The sequence below is a fragment of the Hevea brasiliensis genome, chromosome 2 (genome assembly GCF_030052815.1).
Source record: "Hevea brasiliensis isolate MT/VB/25A 57/8 chromosome 2, ASM3005281v1, whole genome shotgun sequence".
Classification (NCBI taxonomy): domain Eukaryota; kingdom Viridiplantae; phylum Streptophyta; class Magnoliopsida; order Malpighiales; family Euphorbiaceae; genus Hevea; species Hevea brasiliensis.
In genome coordinates, this window is record NC_079494.1 from 5452445 (window position 1) to 5467307 (window position 14863).

The following is a 14863-nucleotide window of genomic DNA, read 5'->3' on the forward strand; positions in this document are numbered from 1 at the left end:
AATAAATTAAAAATATTATGAATTACATCAATAAAGATTAAAGTAAATTTAATTATAAACTAAATTTACAATTTCAGTAAACAGATATAATAAAATGTCTATGGATATTATTTTTTTTAATATTTTAAGATAATAATAATAATAATTTTTTTAATAATTTTAGAAATATACTCAGTATGTTTAGAGCTATCAGAATTGTTATATGTGGGTATTTGAGATTAGTGATTTAGAAGTTTGAGAATATGAATACTTCATATGAATGAGTATTAATTTAATGCCAAATATTGTGGGCCAAAGCATTTTATAAGCCCATTTCTCTTCCATATATAACACAATTCATTACCTGTTGTAATAAAAATGTGGCTAATTATTATAACGAAGTTAGAATATATGTTGTTAGAAAAAGAAAAGTTAGGACATGTATATATAATAATGGTTCAATTTAAAAAAGAAAAATAAAAAAGAGGTATTTTATTAAAATATAAATTTTATAGGTAAAGATATAAAAATAATTTAATATCTAAAATATCTTTATACATAATTTTTTTAATAAAAATAAATTAGAAAAACAAAAGAATCAAACCGAAATATTTGTAGAAAAATCATCCCAATCATATTATATTGTATTCATTAATAAATTTTAGTTGTTAATATTTACAGTCAAGTCAATCTAAAAAAATTATAAGTTAAATAATTTACACAATTATTAATTTCTCAATAAATATGATGAATTTAAATATGCTATCCACTTTTCATAAACATTTTGATATGCAAAAACAAAAATCTAGTAAAGTTCAACCAACAGGGTTGTATGAGTAATTAAAAATTTAATATTTTTTAAATAAAGTCAAATATTTAATTTTAATTTTTATGAATGGAGAAATTTTATACATGTGATTTACTAAAAAAATTATTCAAAGTTCAATTATATATATATATATATATATATATATATATATATATATATATATATTCAATAACCTGTATATCTCTATTTTTTAAAATAAATTTGCATTTATTTTATTTTATTCCTTTGATATATTTAAGTTTTGCCTTGTCTTTTATGAAAATTTATTATTTCTTCTTTCACGAAAATTTGATAGATTACCACTAAATAGAGTTTATTTCCTTGCTGAATGATTAAATCAAATATTTTGTTTATAAATAATTTATTTTAATTTTTTTTATGTAAAATTATAGTAGTATGAAATTTTATAGTACAGATTTATGTTTGTTAGATGTATGTTTGATGAGATTAAATGAGAGAGCTAATCTCCCAATTGAGTTTATGGCATTATGATTATATGGAGTGTGAGCTGAGCTCCCCAAATTATTATATATTGTGTTTACATGTGGGACGAATCAAAAACTCTCCGTTGTATGGTCCATTTTATGGTCGGACTCTGTTCGATTTAATTCTTGAAATTGTGCCTAAATGGGCCTTAAGATTGGGTTGAGGAATAGTTAGGCTTACTACGGGCCTCGGGAGATTTAGGCTGGCCCAGGTCCTAGTACTGGTCCGGCCCATAGGTTGGGTCGTGACACTTCTTCTTCTTTAAACTTCTTCTTTGCAATTCTTGTTCATATGCAATGGGTTTGTGTTTGTGTGTTTTTTTTTCCTTCTCTTTTGTTCGGTAGATCTCTGAAAGTTGAAACTTTTTGGTATGGGTTTTGGCATTTATTTTGTTTTATGATGTGAGCTTTGGGAATAAACCAAGAATTTTTCAGTTTTTTATTTAGATCTAATCTATTTGATTTCTTCTCATTATTTTCTCAACAATTTTTTCCACTTAACATTGAAACTTTCCCTTTAAAGTCTCTCTCCACTTGTAATCAACGATGAAATGACATTTTGTGGTATCATGGATTTCTTCTCTGCTCCTTTTGAGGAAGTTGTGGCTGATATATAAATTGAGACCAGAGCCTACTGTCGATGATGATTATAGTGATGAGGAGACTGTTTCTTTTCAGAGATGGATAAAATAGTATTTTTTTTTTATTTTTTAACTAGTAAACCCACTATTGCAGATAAGAGTAACTTTTCTTGAAATGAAACTTAAGTTGAGTGATTTTATTTTAAGAAACTGAGGTTTAGGGATAAAAATGAAAAGGCCCCCTAAGTTTAGGGACATTGATGCAATCAACCCTAACATATTATATGAAAACTCATTAATATATTTAATGTTTTTTAAATTCTTCGAATATTATAAAACAAAAAAAAGACCATTCTTTAATAAAGAAATTAAAGTGAATTTATAACCTTAAGAATTAGATCATTACTAATTAAATTAGTTTTTCTTTTTATCTTATTGATTACAGTTTAAATTTTAAAGCGAGATTAAAAAATTGTCTATTTTTATAAATTTTTTAATTTTCGCTGAATTGATATATACATATATATATATATATTGATGAAAATTATAAAGACTTAACACATGGATTTAAATACATACATTTTAACCCATATTTATACAACTCTAAGATTTCTATCATATTTATTTCACTAGTCTATTATATAATCATATGTATAATATCAACTATATAGATTAATTCACAGTTTAAGTGTGTACGTTATTATTATAGAAAAAATCAAATACTCTAAATTATTAAGGTTGAGAATATCTTTAAAAGAAATCTAAGAATCAAAGTCAATACTAACACTTTTATTATTATTCTAACTAACAACATTTTTCTTACGAAGATTGATTATTTATATATTTAATATGATCACTTTTGGCTAATGGACATAACTCTTTCTAATTACATAGGTTAATTACTCTTTTTTAATAAATATTTCTATTTTACAAAATAAAAACCTATGGATCCGAGGACCTAATCTATATTTCTAACATATATAACCTAATCTATATTTCTAACATATATATATATATATATATATATTGAACGGAAAATTTTATTGACCCATAATATCACTTGACCCATAAACTACATTTGAATATTGTGAAACAACAAATTGAAGCACGAAAAGAGAAGAGCAAACTGAATTTGCCTTTTCTATTGACAATAGGGATCAGATAAAGGAAAGTTTCCGCCATGCCAACATCCAACAAGATTTTTATTCAATGCATGATGCCCATTCATTAATTGGTGAGAAGTACACAATTTTTTCTTTACGAAAAATTAATATTTAGTCCATATTTATGTTAAACTTTTTAATGCGTACGTTAAATTTTCTGTTAGTTTAGCTAATCAAACTACTATTTAAATACTCTACTTTAAAAAAATTATTTAATTAATTTTTATATTTTAAAAAATATTATTATTTTTATATAAAAATAAAATTTTTATTATGTGTAGACAAATTTAAATTTGCATTTTTTTAAAAATTGTTTAAGTATTTTTATTCAATTTCTTAGACATCTTTTATATTTTGTACTGAAAAATAATTTTTTTAATACTTAAAGATTTAAGGAAATTGATTAATATTTTTACACAGATAATTTGTATTATTTTTTATCAAAAGATGAAAAATAAAAAGAGAATGAGGGAGAAAATGATGCAAGCAACTGAGAAAAAATATGAGAAGAAAGAAATAACAGAGAGCCAGGCATAAATAAGAGAGATTAAAATAGAGTAATTTAGGTATAAAAAATAATTATGAGATTAAAAAGTTAATAAAATTAAATTATATAGACTAACTAATATTTTTTAAAAATATTTATTAAAATAAAGAGACTAAATAATAGTTGGATTGGTATTACTAAAATAAATTGATAAAAGAATTAAACAGTTAATGAAAATAAATATAAGAAATAAATAATATATTTTTTAAAATATAAAAATTAAATAATTAATTTTATTAAAATACAAATTAAATAGTTATTTTTCCTTTTATTTATATCTAATAAACAATGTAGAATTTTTATTTTTTTATTTTTTTATGATTATAACGCTAATTATTTAATTTGTCACCATATATTAAAATTTAAATTATCTAAAATATATATATATATTTATATTTATTACAATAATCAATATATATGTGTGTTACATGTCATTCTTTTCAAGAATATTTTGTATTATATATTTTAATTTTAATTTATAAGTAAGAATATATTAAAAAAATAAATCAAATAAATTTTCAATTTATAATATACAAAACTATGGCGAGAGGCGCAGGAATAAGATAAGTAGAATAAGAGAACTGAAAGGTTAGATTTGACATATCTTAAGACAATTTATTTATCCAGATGAAGAGGAAGTTCTTGGATTGAAAATGACTTCAAGTTCGTGTGGTTGGTTGCCCCAAATCCCTCATCCAACTCAACTTGTTTGCGTGATGGAGTTGAAATATCAAATCCATGAATTAAGCTAGCTAATGTAAATTGCGTAACTTGACAGTCAAATGATGCGGGCGCCCCCACGTGTAGCCGAAGTTTGAAAGGAAAAAAAAATATATTATATAAAGTCAATATAAGTCGAGGCACGAAAGTCGAGGAAGAAAATTTATCGATGGCACGAAAGTCGAGGAAGAAAATTTATCGATGGCACGAAAGTCGATAGCTGGCACACTTTTTTAGTTATTTCAATGGCACGAAAGTCGAGGAAAAAATTTATCGTATTTTCTCTTTTATAAATAAGAAGAAAGCTCAATCTTTTTCAGCCGTTTAAATTTCTGAAAGGAAATTCAAAATTTGTAATTTTAAAGTAATTTTTAGAAAAAATTTATGTAAATTTTTGGGAAAATTTAAAATAAAAAATAGTTAAAAATTATTATGAATGTTTTGAAATATATTTTAAGTGTCACTATTTTTTAATAGATTTCATTTATAAAAAAAAAAAATTCTCTTGTATCTATTATTTGTTTAGAATTTGACCTAACTCACTTATTATTTTAAGTGTCACGTTAAATTTTTTATATTATTTTATTAATTATTATTATAATATTTAATTTTTAAATTTTTTAAATAAATTATATTAAAATATTAATATAATAAGTGATATCAAAACTCTATTCTTAATAATTGATATTTGAGCAATTGATTCTTGCTTGGAGTACTATGAATGTAACACCCCCGAAATTTTAAATTTTATTATTTTATGAGCATTATTGATATTTTAATTTTATTTAAATTTTAAAAATTTTTTAAGATTTTTCAGATTTTAAAAATCGGATTCGATTTTTCGAAAATATAAATTTTGATGATTTTTAAAAATTAATTTAAAGACCACGTGGCAAAATTAAAAATATATTTGGAGTCTAAGTATTTTTCTGAGTTTTCTGAAATTTTTTCAGAATTTTTGGACCTCGTTTTGGTCCGAGGCGAGTAAAATTCAAAATTTTGTATCTTGAATCGGACCGCAGATCGAACAGATCGGATCGGACCGGTCGAATCGGACCGGCCTTTTCCTTTTTCTTCTTTCCTTCCCCGCGCGCGTCGACCTCTCTTCTTTCTCTCTCTCTTTTCTCTCTCCTCCTGCCCCTGCCGCCGGCCAGCCACCTCCCCCTGCCACCCCAGCCAGCCGACGCCGCCACCCAGCCTCCCGGCCCACCACGCCCCAAGCGGAAAAGCGCGAATCACCTCCCTCGCGCGGTGTTTCGACTTCTCCGCCAAAATCCACGATCCGGCCACCAATTGGACCGGGTCTTGTGTCTAAAATCATCTACTCGGCGACAGCTTTCCATAGACACCAAGAACGCCGAAATCCATCGAGCGGTTTGTTCAATTTTTGTTAGGGAAGTTTTTAGCCCATTTCGATTTTTGGGCTAGATTTCTCGAAAACCGTGAATCCCACGAGAAAACCGAGAGTACCAGAGCGCTCCACACGTTGAGAGCTTCGCGGGGATATAAATTTCAAAATTTTCCGACACCGTTTTTCGGTGGGTCCCACGAAACTTCGCAGTATTTTTCCGAGCATTTAATGAGCTTAGAAAATTCTGAAAAATTTATGTACTAACCCCTGTGTTGTGGGCTTCGTGTAGGTATCCTCAATTCGCGGAAATTCGACAGTTGATCGGGCCTGTGAATTTCCGGCCAGACAGACTCGTTACCGGAAAAGTCTCCGAATTGGATCGAGGTTTTGGCTACCCCCCCATTGTCAGACGTCCCGAGCGTGTCTCCGAAGTCGGAATCGGCAAAGGTAAACCCGAACCTTATTTTTACGTAATTTTCTAGTGCTTAAATAGGATTAAAAATCCATAAAATATTCGTGGTAGCTTAGAAAATTATGATTCTTTTTGCAATAGCTTAGTAATATTGCTAAGGACCGTGGGGAAAAGTTTTAGAATTTTTAGAGCTGATTTGGGCAGTTTTTGCAAAAATGGTCAATTATAGGGACTAAATTGAAATTTTACATATTGTGATGGATGATTCATTTGATGGGCCCAGGAGGGGCTGTGTGATGTGATTGAGTTGTGGACATATGGATTGTGAATATAGAATTGTGTTTTGAGCCCTTTTGCAGGTTGGGTAGGTCCTAGGTATAGGGGAGATTCTGCCGGATTTTCGGCACGACTTAGGACGTATTGGTCTTTTCTTTGTTTGTATTGAGTCAAATTTATTAAATGATTGTAATAAAATTGTCGTGAGCCGATGCCTTCTTCCTCCGCCCGCCTCGGTGACCACCGTCAGTCTGTGAGTAAAATATTAATTTTAATTGTAATTTCGATCTTATTATATGTTCAGCATGCCCATGCATCACTTATATGCATATATTTATGTACGATTTATGTTGCATTCATAACTGTTAACGTGCCATGGATGTTGTTGTGGTAATTTGGAGCAGTGTGCGTGCGTTGGCGTGCGTGTGATGTGGTGTGGACTATGGACAGGACGGGTAGTCACGGCTTGAGTTCTTCGCTGGGACCCCGATTTGGTTTATTAAGCGAAAGTCCGGCTTGAGTTCTTCGCTGGCACCAGGTTGGATTTAAGAGAGCTGTATAGGGGATCAGCTCCCATATATTATGATTGATGCTACAGGGTGCGTGAGTGCTCCAAATTACCTTTTTGATGTTATGATGTGAAAATGTTGTTGATGTTGCATTTCACTCTACAGGGTGCATTAGTTTTAGATAGTTATAGAGATTATGGTTCAAAGTGATATTTTAGTCTCTGAGTAACGCTCACTCTGCTCAAAAATTTTTTGCCACAGGAGGATATTTTTGAGGTTAACCTGCTTTCTCCCTCGCAGGTCGATTACTAATGTTTGTATAAACTTGTTAAATCTTAGAATTTCCGCATGTGTTAGAAATGTTTATTTGATTTGGGTCTGTAAACTAAATTATTATTTTGGACCTGTAAACTTAATATTCTATGCATGTTTGATGGATTGGATGAGGGAGCTGAGCTCCCATTTATTTCTATGCTGATGAGTATGTGGAGGGTGAGCTGAGCTCCCCAATTGAGTATTTATTGTGTTTACAGGTCGACTGAGTCGAAAACTCTCTGTTGGAAAGTCTATTTTATGGCCGGACTCTATTCGTTTGGTTTCTTGAGATTGGGCCCAAATGGGCCTTAGAATTGGGTTAATGAACAGTTAGGCTTACTACGGGCCTCGGGGGCTTTAGGTGGCCTGTGTCCTAGTCTTGGTCCGGCCCATAGGTTGGGTCGTGACAAATGTGGTATCAGAGCTTAGGCTCCAGATTCTTAGGGAATGTTCGTCAAAAATGTTGGGAAGAGTCTACTAGGAGTCACATGCGGAAATATAGGGTCCACATTCGTCTTGCATTGTCATCTTTGCTTCTAGTGTCTGCTTCATATATTGTGTTGTATATATGAGTCTATAGAGCTGTGTAATGTGCAGTTTGAATTTTATGGGCTAATGCTGCTGAATTTCAGGAAAATGCGTAGAAGCAGGAGAGCTGCCACTGCACTGTAACGGATGTGCTGACGAGGTGTCGGATAGGATGAGGCGCTGCTCAGGAGGCGGGTAGGAGGCCTAGAGTCGCTCAAGTAGAAGAGCGGTGCCACGGTCAGATCAGTCTTTTGTGGCACAGGGTCCCATGGACCCCATGGCAGCTACTCTAGCTGGTTGCAGAGGACCATCGATATGATGGCGCAGTATATGGTCCACCCTCCATAGCAGCAGCAGTCCACCGCACTAAGAGGAGAACCTTACAAACAGATCATAAATTTTAAGAAGTTGGTGCCTAGTATTTATGATGTGTCAGATGATGCATATCGGTTTTTGGATTCCTGCAGACAGGCAGGAATAGAATTGCAGTTGACTGATAGAAGACTGATAGAGTGTATGCAGCATGTCATGGGGCCTATGCCTAGACAATGGATGAATGACTACGTGTTACCTCGGATGGAGGGTTTGTCATGGGCTCAGTTTGTGGAATTGTTCATCAATCGGTTGTGCCAGAAAGCTTCAGAGATCAGAAACAGTGGGCCTTTGAGGCCTTAAGACAGAATGGCAGTGCAGTAGATGAATATGCTCTGAGAATTTCGAGTTGAACAAGTATGCCCCTCTGATGGTACTCTGAAACTATGAAGGTGAAGAGGTTCCTAAAGGGGCTTGACAGGAGGTATGCGAACCTGGCCATGATGTCTGATCAGTCTTTTGATGTGGTCGTTGATCGAGCCAGACAGATTGAGATTAGCTATGCTGTGGATGACAGCGAAAGAGCAAAGAAAAAGCAGCGAGAGGTTCCTCAGTGTCCCTTCCATGGGTACTCGGACGGTGGTGGCGAGAGTAATTACAGAGGAAAAGTAGGAACAAGAAGAGTGGTTTTAGACACAAACCTCGAGGATTCGCACCGATTATGCGGATCCAGCGGTGGTCACGATTCGAGTCTGGCCGGTTCTGCAGTTCAGATCCTCCTTGGCACCTTGTGCAAAGTGTGGAAGAGGACATTCAGACCTTGTTTGATGGGTTCAGAGTATGCTTCAGTGTAGCCAACGTGTCACTTTGCTAGAGAATGCCCCGTTTTGTGAGCCACAGATGGGGTCACGAGGTTCATTGCAAATGTTCCTCGCGATTGTATCCGGTGCTTCCAACATGGCGGCGATCGATTCGATGTGCGAGGACAAGGGGGCGTGGATTTGGAGGCGGTCGGGAGGTAGAAGTCGATGTCGTGGTTACGCCACTCGGGTAGGGGTCAAGCTGGGTTTTCACCTGACCCACGGGATGCTCAAGCTTCAAATGCGGTTGTGGCGGTATTCTTCCGGTACATTCCTTCCTATGAGGCTCGTGTTTTGATAGATCCGGGTGCTACGCACTCATTTGTCTCCCCTGTGTTTGCCATGAGGTTGGGTAGAAATCCTACAACTTTAGAGTGCCCTTTGTCAGTAGCTACCCCACTTAGAGACGACATAGAGGTAGATATGGTTTTTCCGGGTAGCCCAGTAGTAGTGGATGGAAAGATCCTCCCAGCAGATTTGGTTCCTTTACCAGTAATGGATTTTGATGTAATTTTGGGGATGGATTGGTTGGCAACTCACTATGCCACTTTAGACTGTAGGAACAAAAAGGTTTATTTCCACATACCTGGTGTGGAAGAGTTTAGCTTTGATGGTGACAGGAGCGTGGCTCCATATAATTTGGTGTCAGCAATTAGTGCTAGAAAAATGTTGAGGCGTGGATATCAAGGGTATTTGGCATTGGTGAGAGATACATCTGTAGAAGGTGTCAGCATGGAAAATGTTCCTGTTGTCAGAGAATTTATGGATGTCTTCCCAGAGGAGCTTCCAGGGTTGCCACCAGGAAGGGAAATAGAGTTTTGCATTGATGTTGTGCCGGGTACAAACCCCATTTCAATGCCACCTTACAGGATGGCACCAGCAGAATTGAAAGAGCTGAAGGAGCAACTACAGGAGCTTTTGGACAAGGTTAACCTGCTTCCTTTCCTCGCAGATTGTTTATCAATATTTGTGTAATTTTATTTACTCCTAGAATTTCCGCATGTGTTAGAAATATTTATTTGATTTGAGTCTGTAAACTAAATTATTATTTTGGACCTGTAAACTTAATATTCTATGCATGTTTGATGGATTGAATGAGGGAGCTGAGCTCCCATTTATTTCTATGCTGATGAGTATGTGGAGGGTGAGCTGAGCTCCCCAATTGAGTATTTATTGTGTTTACAGGTCGGGTGAATCGAAAACTCTCCGTTGGAAAGTCAATTTTATGGTCGGACTCTGTCCGTTTGGTTTCTTGAGATTGGGCTCAAATGGGCCTTAGAATTGGATTAATGAACAGTTAGGCTTACTACGGGGCTCGGGAGCTTTAGGCTGGCCCACGTCCTAGTGCCGATCTGGCCCATAGGTTGGGTCTTGACAATGAAAGTAGAGATAAAGACGGCTAAGATGATTAATTTAAATGCACAAATTATCACACATGGAGAAACAAAATGAAAGAGATATTATTTGTGACGAAATTGCGCTTACTAGTATTTAGTATGATTAAATCCAAAGATAATATAGACAAAAAATTAGCATTTGAGCATAAGCAAATGTGTAGTTTCATCAACAATTTGTTGAATGTAATGTGCACAACAATAATTACAATGAGACTCATATTTGAACGTTGCGGAACAAACTCAAGGAGTTGCTTTAGCGTGAGTGACCTCGTGTGCGGGGAATGAGCGAGAGCAACACAATGGAGTAAATTACACAGCATCGCACAGGCTCATGGTATTTCTTACACGTGGCAGCACATCAACCATTGCTGTATTTTGTCTTCGTAGATTTTCTGCTGCACGATTGGTGGGTCCCATATTTGTCATTAAATATGAGATTGAAGTATGCATGTCATTTGATGTCGCCACTTGCATTCGCAAATAATACACTAAGCTTCTAATGTTATAAAAATAATATATTTTTCAAAAAAATTGTAAAAAAAGTTAACAAGCAAAGGAAAAAGTCTTTGCGCCAGAGGATTGAGAGAGAAAAAAGTTAACCCGTATATCTCTATTTTTTTAAATAAATTTTTATTTATTTTATTTTATTCTTTTAATATATTTAAGTTTTACCTTGTCTTTTATGAGAATTTATTATTTCTTCTTTCATGCAAATTTGATAGATTACCACTAAATAGAGTTGACTTCTTGCTAAATAATTAAATTAAATATTTTATTTATAAATAATTTATTTTAATTTTTTTTATATAAAATTATAGTAATATGAAATTTTATATTTATAGATTTATATTATATTTTTATTTAATAAAAGCTCTATCTTTTATTTTCTTAAAAAAAATTTAAATTTTATAACATTTAAATTAAAAGATTATAACATCATGTTATAAAATGCTTAATTTAAAATTCACTTTTATAAGTAAAATTTTTAAAATAATTTTCTATTTCTAATCTTCAAATATTAACAAAATTAGACGCGGCATACAAAAAAGAAAAAAAATAATTTTATATTAACGAAAGTTTGTTTTATTACTAAATTAATTTTTAAATCTAATTTTTATATTAAAATAATTATTTATTTTATAAAATACTAATTATTTTTATAACTATTTAAATATAAAATAATAAATAGTTATTAATAATATATAATATATTTAACTAAATTCTTAAATAATTTTTATATTATAGTTTATAATTTTATTAAAAAATATTTTATATATAGTAATATTTTAAAAAATAAATAATTATAAAAATTCTTTTGACATGTTCTTAAGAAAAAATTACACAGAAAGTTCTGTTTAACAATATATAATCATATATAAATCATTTAAAGTTTTAAAAACTTTTTTTTTATCATTTCTAAAATGTTTATCTTTGAAAAAAGATTAAAATGTTATATTTTTTATAATTATATTTTAAATTTAATTTTCATTTTAATCAATTTATTTAATTTTCATACAGTTAATTAAAATGAAATTTAGATATATTTTTATAAAATAAATTATTTAATTTTTCAGACAATCGTGACTTCGGTAAATGATTTTAATGGTTCAATTATCATTGCCGTTTTGTTAGTGGAGATAGTGATTATTGTGATAGGTGTCAGATTTTCTTATCCTTTGTTTTGTTTTTTTCCGTGGTCAGATTTTCTTATCTGATTATTTTTCCACCGTCTTTTTGTCTTATAATAATTTTATATCTAAAATATCTTCACTGTCTTGTCTGTTTGTCTTCGGAAAGTTTATACCAGTTTAATAAAAAACATTAAATCATTTATTTTTTATTATGATCTACTTAATTTAATTTAATATAAAAGTGCACCGTCTTAAAATTTATTAGCCATAAGAAAATATTTCTATCTCTATATCATACGAGTATTATTATATTTAATTTAAATATCAAAGTCTATTAAATTTTTAATAAAAAAGTAAAACAATTAAACCGAAATATTTTTATGAAAATCATCCAAAGTATATTTTATTGCATATTAATACAATAAATATCATTTAATAATATTTACAGTGGAGTTTTTTTAAAAAAATATATATATTTACCGTGGAGTCAATTTCAAGAGCAAATTATGAATTAAGTGAGTCAAATAATTTATATAGTTATTTAACATTTCAATAAATATTATGAATTTGAATATGCTATCCCCTCTTTATAAACATTTTGATATGCAACAATAAAAAAATAATAAAAACAATAGAATAATTCAGCATAGAACTGTGTATCGAATTTGCATAAATCAACACAACACAACCATAAATAAATATGGTATATTTATATTTTAAATTTATAATTAATTAAATTTAAATAATTTTTTCATGAATAAAAGGTTAATTAAACTTTTCTTTCTTCCCTTAAAGAAAGCTAATGTGGGGTGCAAATATCAGGTGATAGAGTCCAAATAACACCACCCATAATTTTCTCTAGCAAGTAATACACGATTATATAATAATTTTTTATAACCATATAAAATTTATCATAATTAATGATGAAAGTCTACCCGCATACATATAGCAGTTATATGGATCCAGAGAAGAATTTCCTCATAGTTGGCGTCATTTATTAATTGGTAGCAGCATAAAGGGGTGGAGGAAGGCGCGGCGTAAGAAGAACATCCACAGGGGTGGCTTTGAGGTTGGTCATTCCAGCACTCTCACTCATATCAACTGGTTGGCCTGAAGGAGTTTCAATTTCGAAAGAATGTAACAAAGTAGCAAGTGTAAGGTTCAAAACTTGAAGAGCAAATGAGACTGCAGGACAGATTCTTCTTCCACTGCCGAATGGTAGTAGCTCAAAATTCTGGCCCTTAACATCAACATCCTTGTGGGTTGTGAGAAACCTCTCTGGTATAAACTCTGAAGGATTCAACCACACTCGTGAATCTCTATGAATTTTTGAAACATTTACAATAAGGCGTGTACCTGCTGGAATGTGATAGCCTCCTACACTGCAATCTTCTATGGATTCATGTGGCACCGATAATGGAGCAGCAGGATACAACCTAAACGATTCTTTGATGATGGCTTGAAGGTAAACCAAATCCTTCATGTCTGATTCCTTCACTTGCCTTTCTCTACCGACAAGGGTGTCCAATTCTTGTTGTGCTTTCTTTAGGACATGGCGATTGTTGAGTAGTAATGACAAAGTCCAAGTTAGCGTCACCGATGTAGTCTCTGAAGCCCCTAGAATTATAGCCTGCATGAATCAGAGAAACTGTAGCATTCAGAACAAATAAAACATCGATCTTTCACTAATTTAATATGTTCATGTAAATATCTCTATACCAGGCAGGTAGATTTGTTGATAGTATCAACATCTCGGTTAGAAAGCTCTTTTGCGTCTTGCAGGATTGACAATAACACATCCATGAAGTCTTCTCCTCCCCCCTTATATACCACGCCCGAAGCTCTCTTCTGCTTGTGTTCGTGCAACCATCCTCCAATTATATTGTCCAGCTCTTTTGCAGTCTTCTTCATCTCCTTCTCATCCCCGCCAAAATCTAGCCACCTTAGGAATGGAAACGCATCTGACACTACAAACTTCCCCATGAGTTTGAAAAAATCTCTCAGTGCTGATCTCCAGTCATCATCACTATCTCTACCTTCATCGCCTTTATTACACTCTACAAATCTCTTCCCTACAACTATCTTGAATACCACATTTTGATTTACTTCGAAAACCATCTCTTCATCTCCACCAAAAGTTTGTCCGAATCATTTTTGTTCTTGATCCATTGCTGGTATAATCCTTCGATGGCTACTTTAACCTCCGCCTTTCGCACATGTTTGAGCTTCTCTAGCCGATGATTTGAGAGAACCTCAAGAGTGACAAGCTTGCGAATTTGGCGCCAGTATTCTCCATATGGGCTGGTGCCAAACATTTGATAATTATAGCCCAATATTTCCATGGCCAGAGATTTAGGACGATTGGCAAAAGCTTTGTCGTTCGTTGTAAGGCAATCCCTTGCCAACTCCCAACTATTTACTACCAAAGCGCGATGCACACCAAGCTTGATAGTGAAAATTGGTCCCATCTGGTCAGCCAAGTTTCCGAGGATTATGTGAGGTGGCTGTGACCCAGCTAAGAGATGGAGGTGGCCAATAACAGGCCATCCACCGGCGGCTTCTGGTGGTAGTCTCTGCTTATTGGATGCTTTTCTTGATATCCAAAACAAATAGATGAGCGGTGTTATGAGGGGTAGTATGATGACCATGGCACTGACTGAGAATGAAAAAAGGGACTCCATTGTTGATTTCTAATTTTAGGTGGTGAGTGTTACTGATTAAACCCCATAAAAGACCATTTATATATGAGATTCTGCAAGATATTTTTGGGACCCAATTAACAGTCCCTCTATTATTTTGTCATCGTTTTATGATAAAATAATCTACATGACAAACAAATAATAAATAAATATCTATGCATAATAATTTTTAAAAATTATAATTACTTGGTAATTTTTTTTAAAAAAAATTATAATTATATATTATTTTAATATACTGATACGGTATCACAGTTTTATCATCTCAAATT

The 14863-nt window shown here is 32.4% G+C and overlaps 1 pseudogene; it reads right to left on the bottom strand.

Annotated features, from left to right (window-relative positions):
- Nucleotides 1–12771: 12771 nt before the first annotated feature.
- LOC131172227 (cytochrome P450 CYP82D47-like) lies at nucleotides 12772–14615 on the bottom strand (annotated as a pseudogene).
- Nucleotides 14616–14863: the final 248 nt, after the last annotated feature.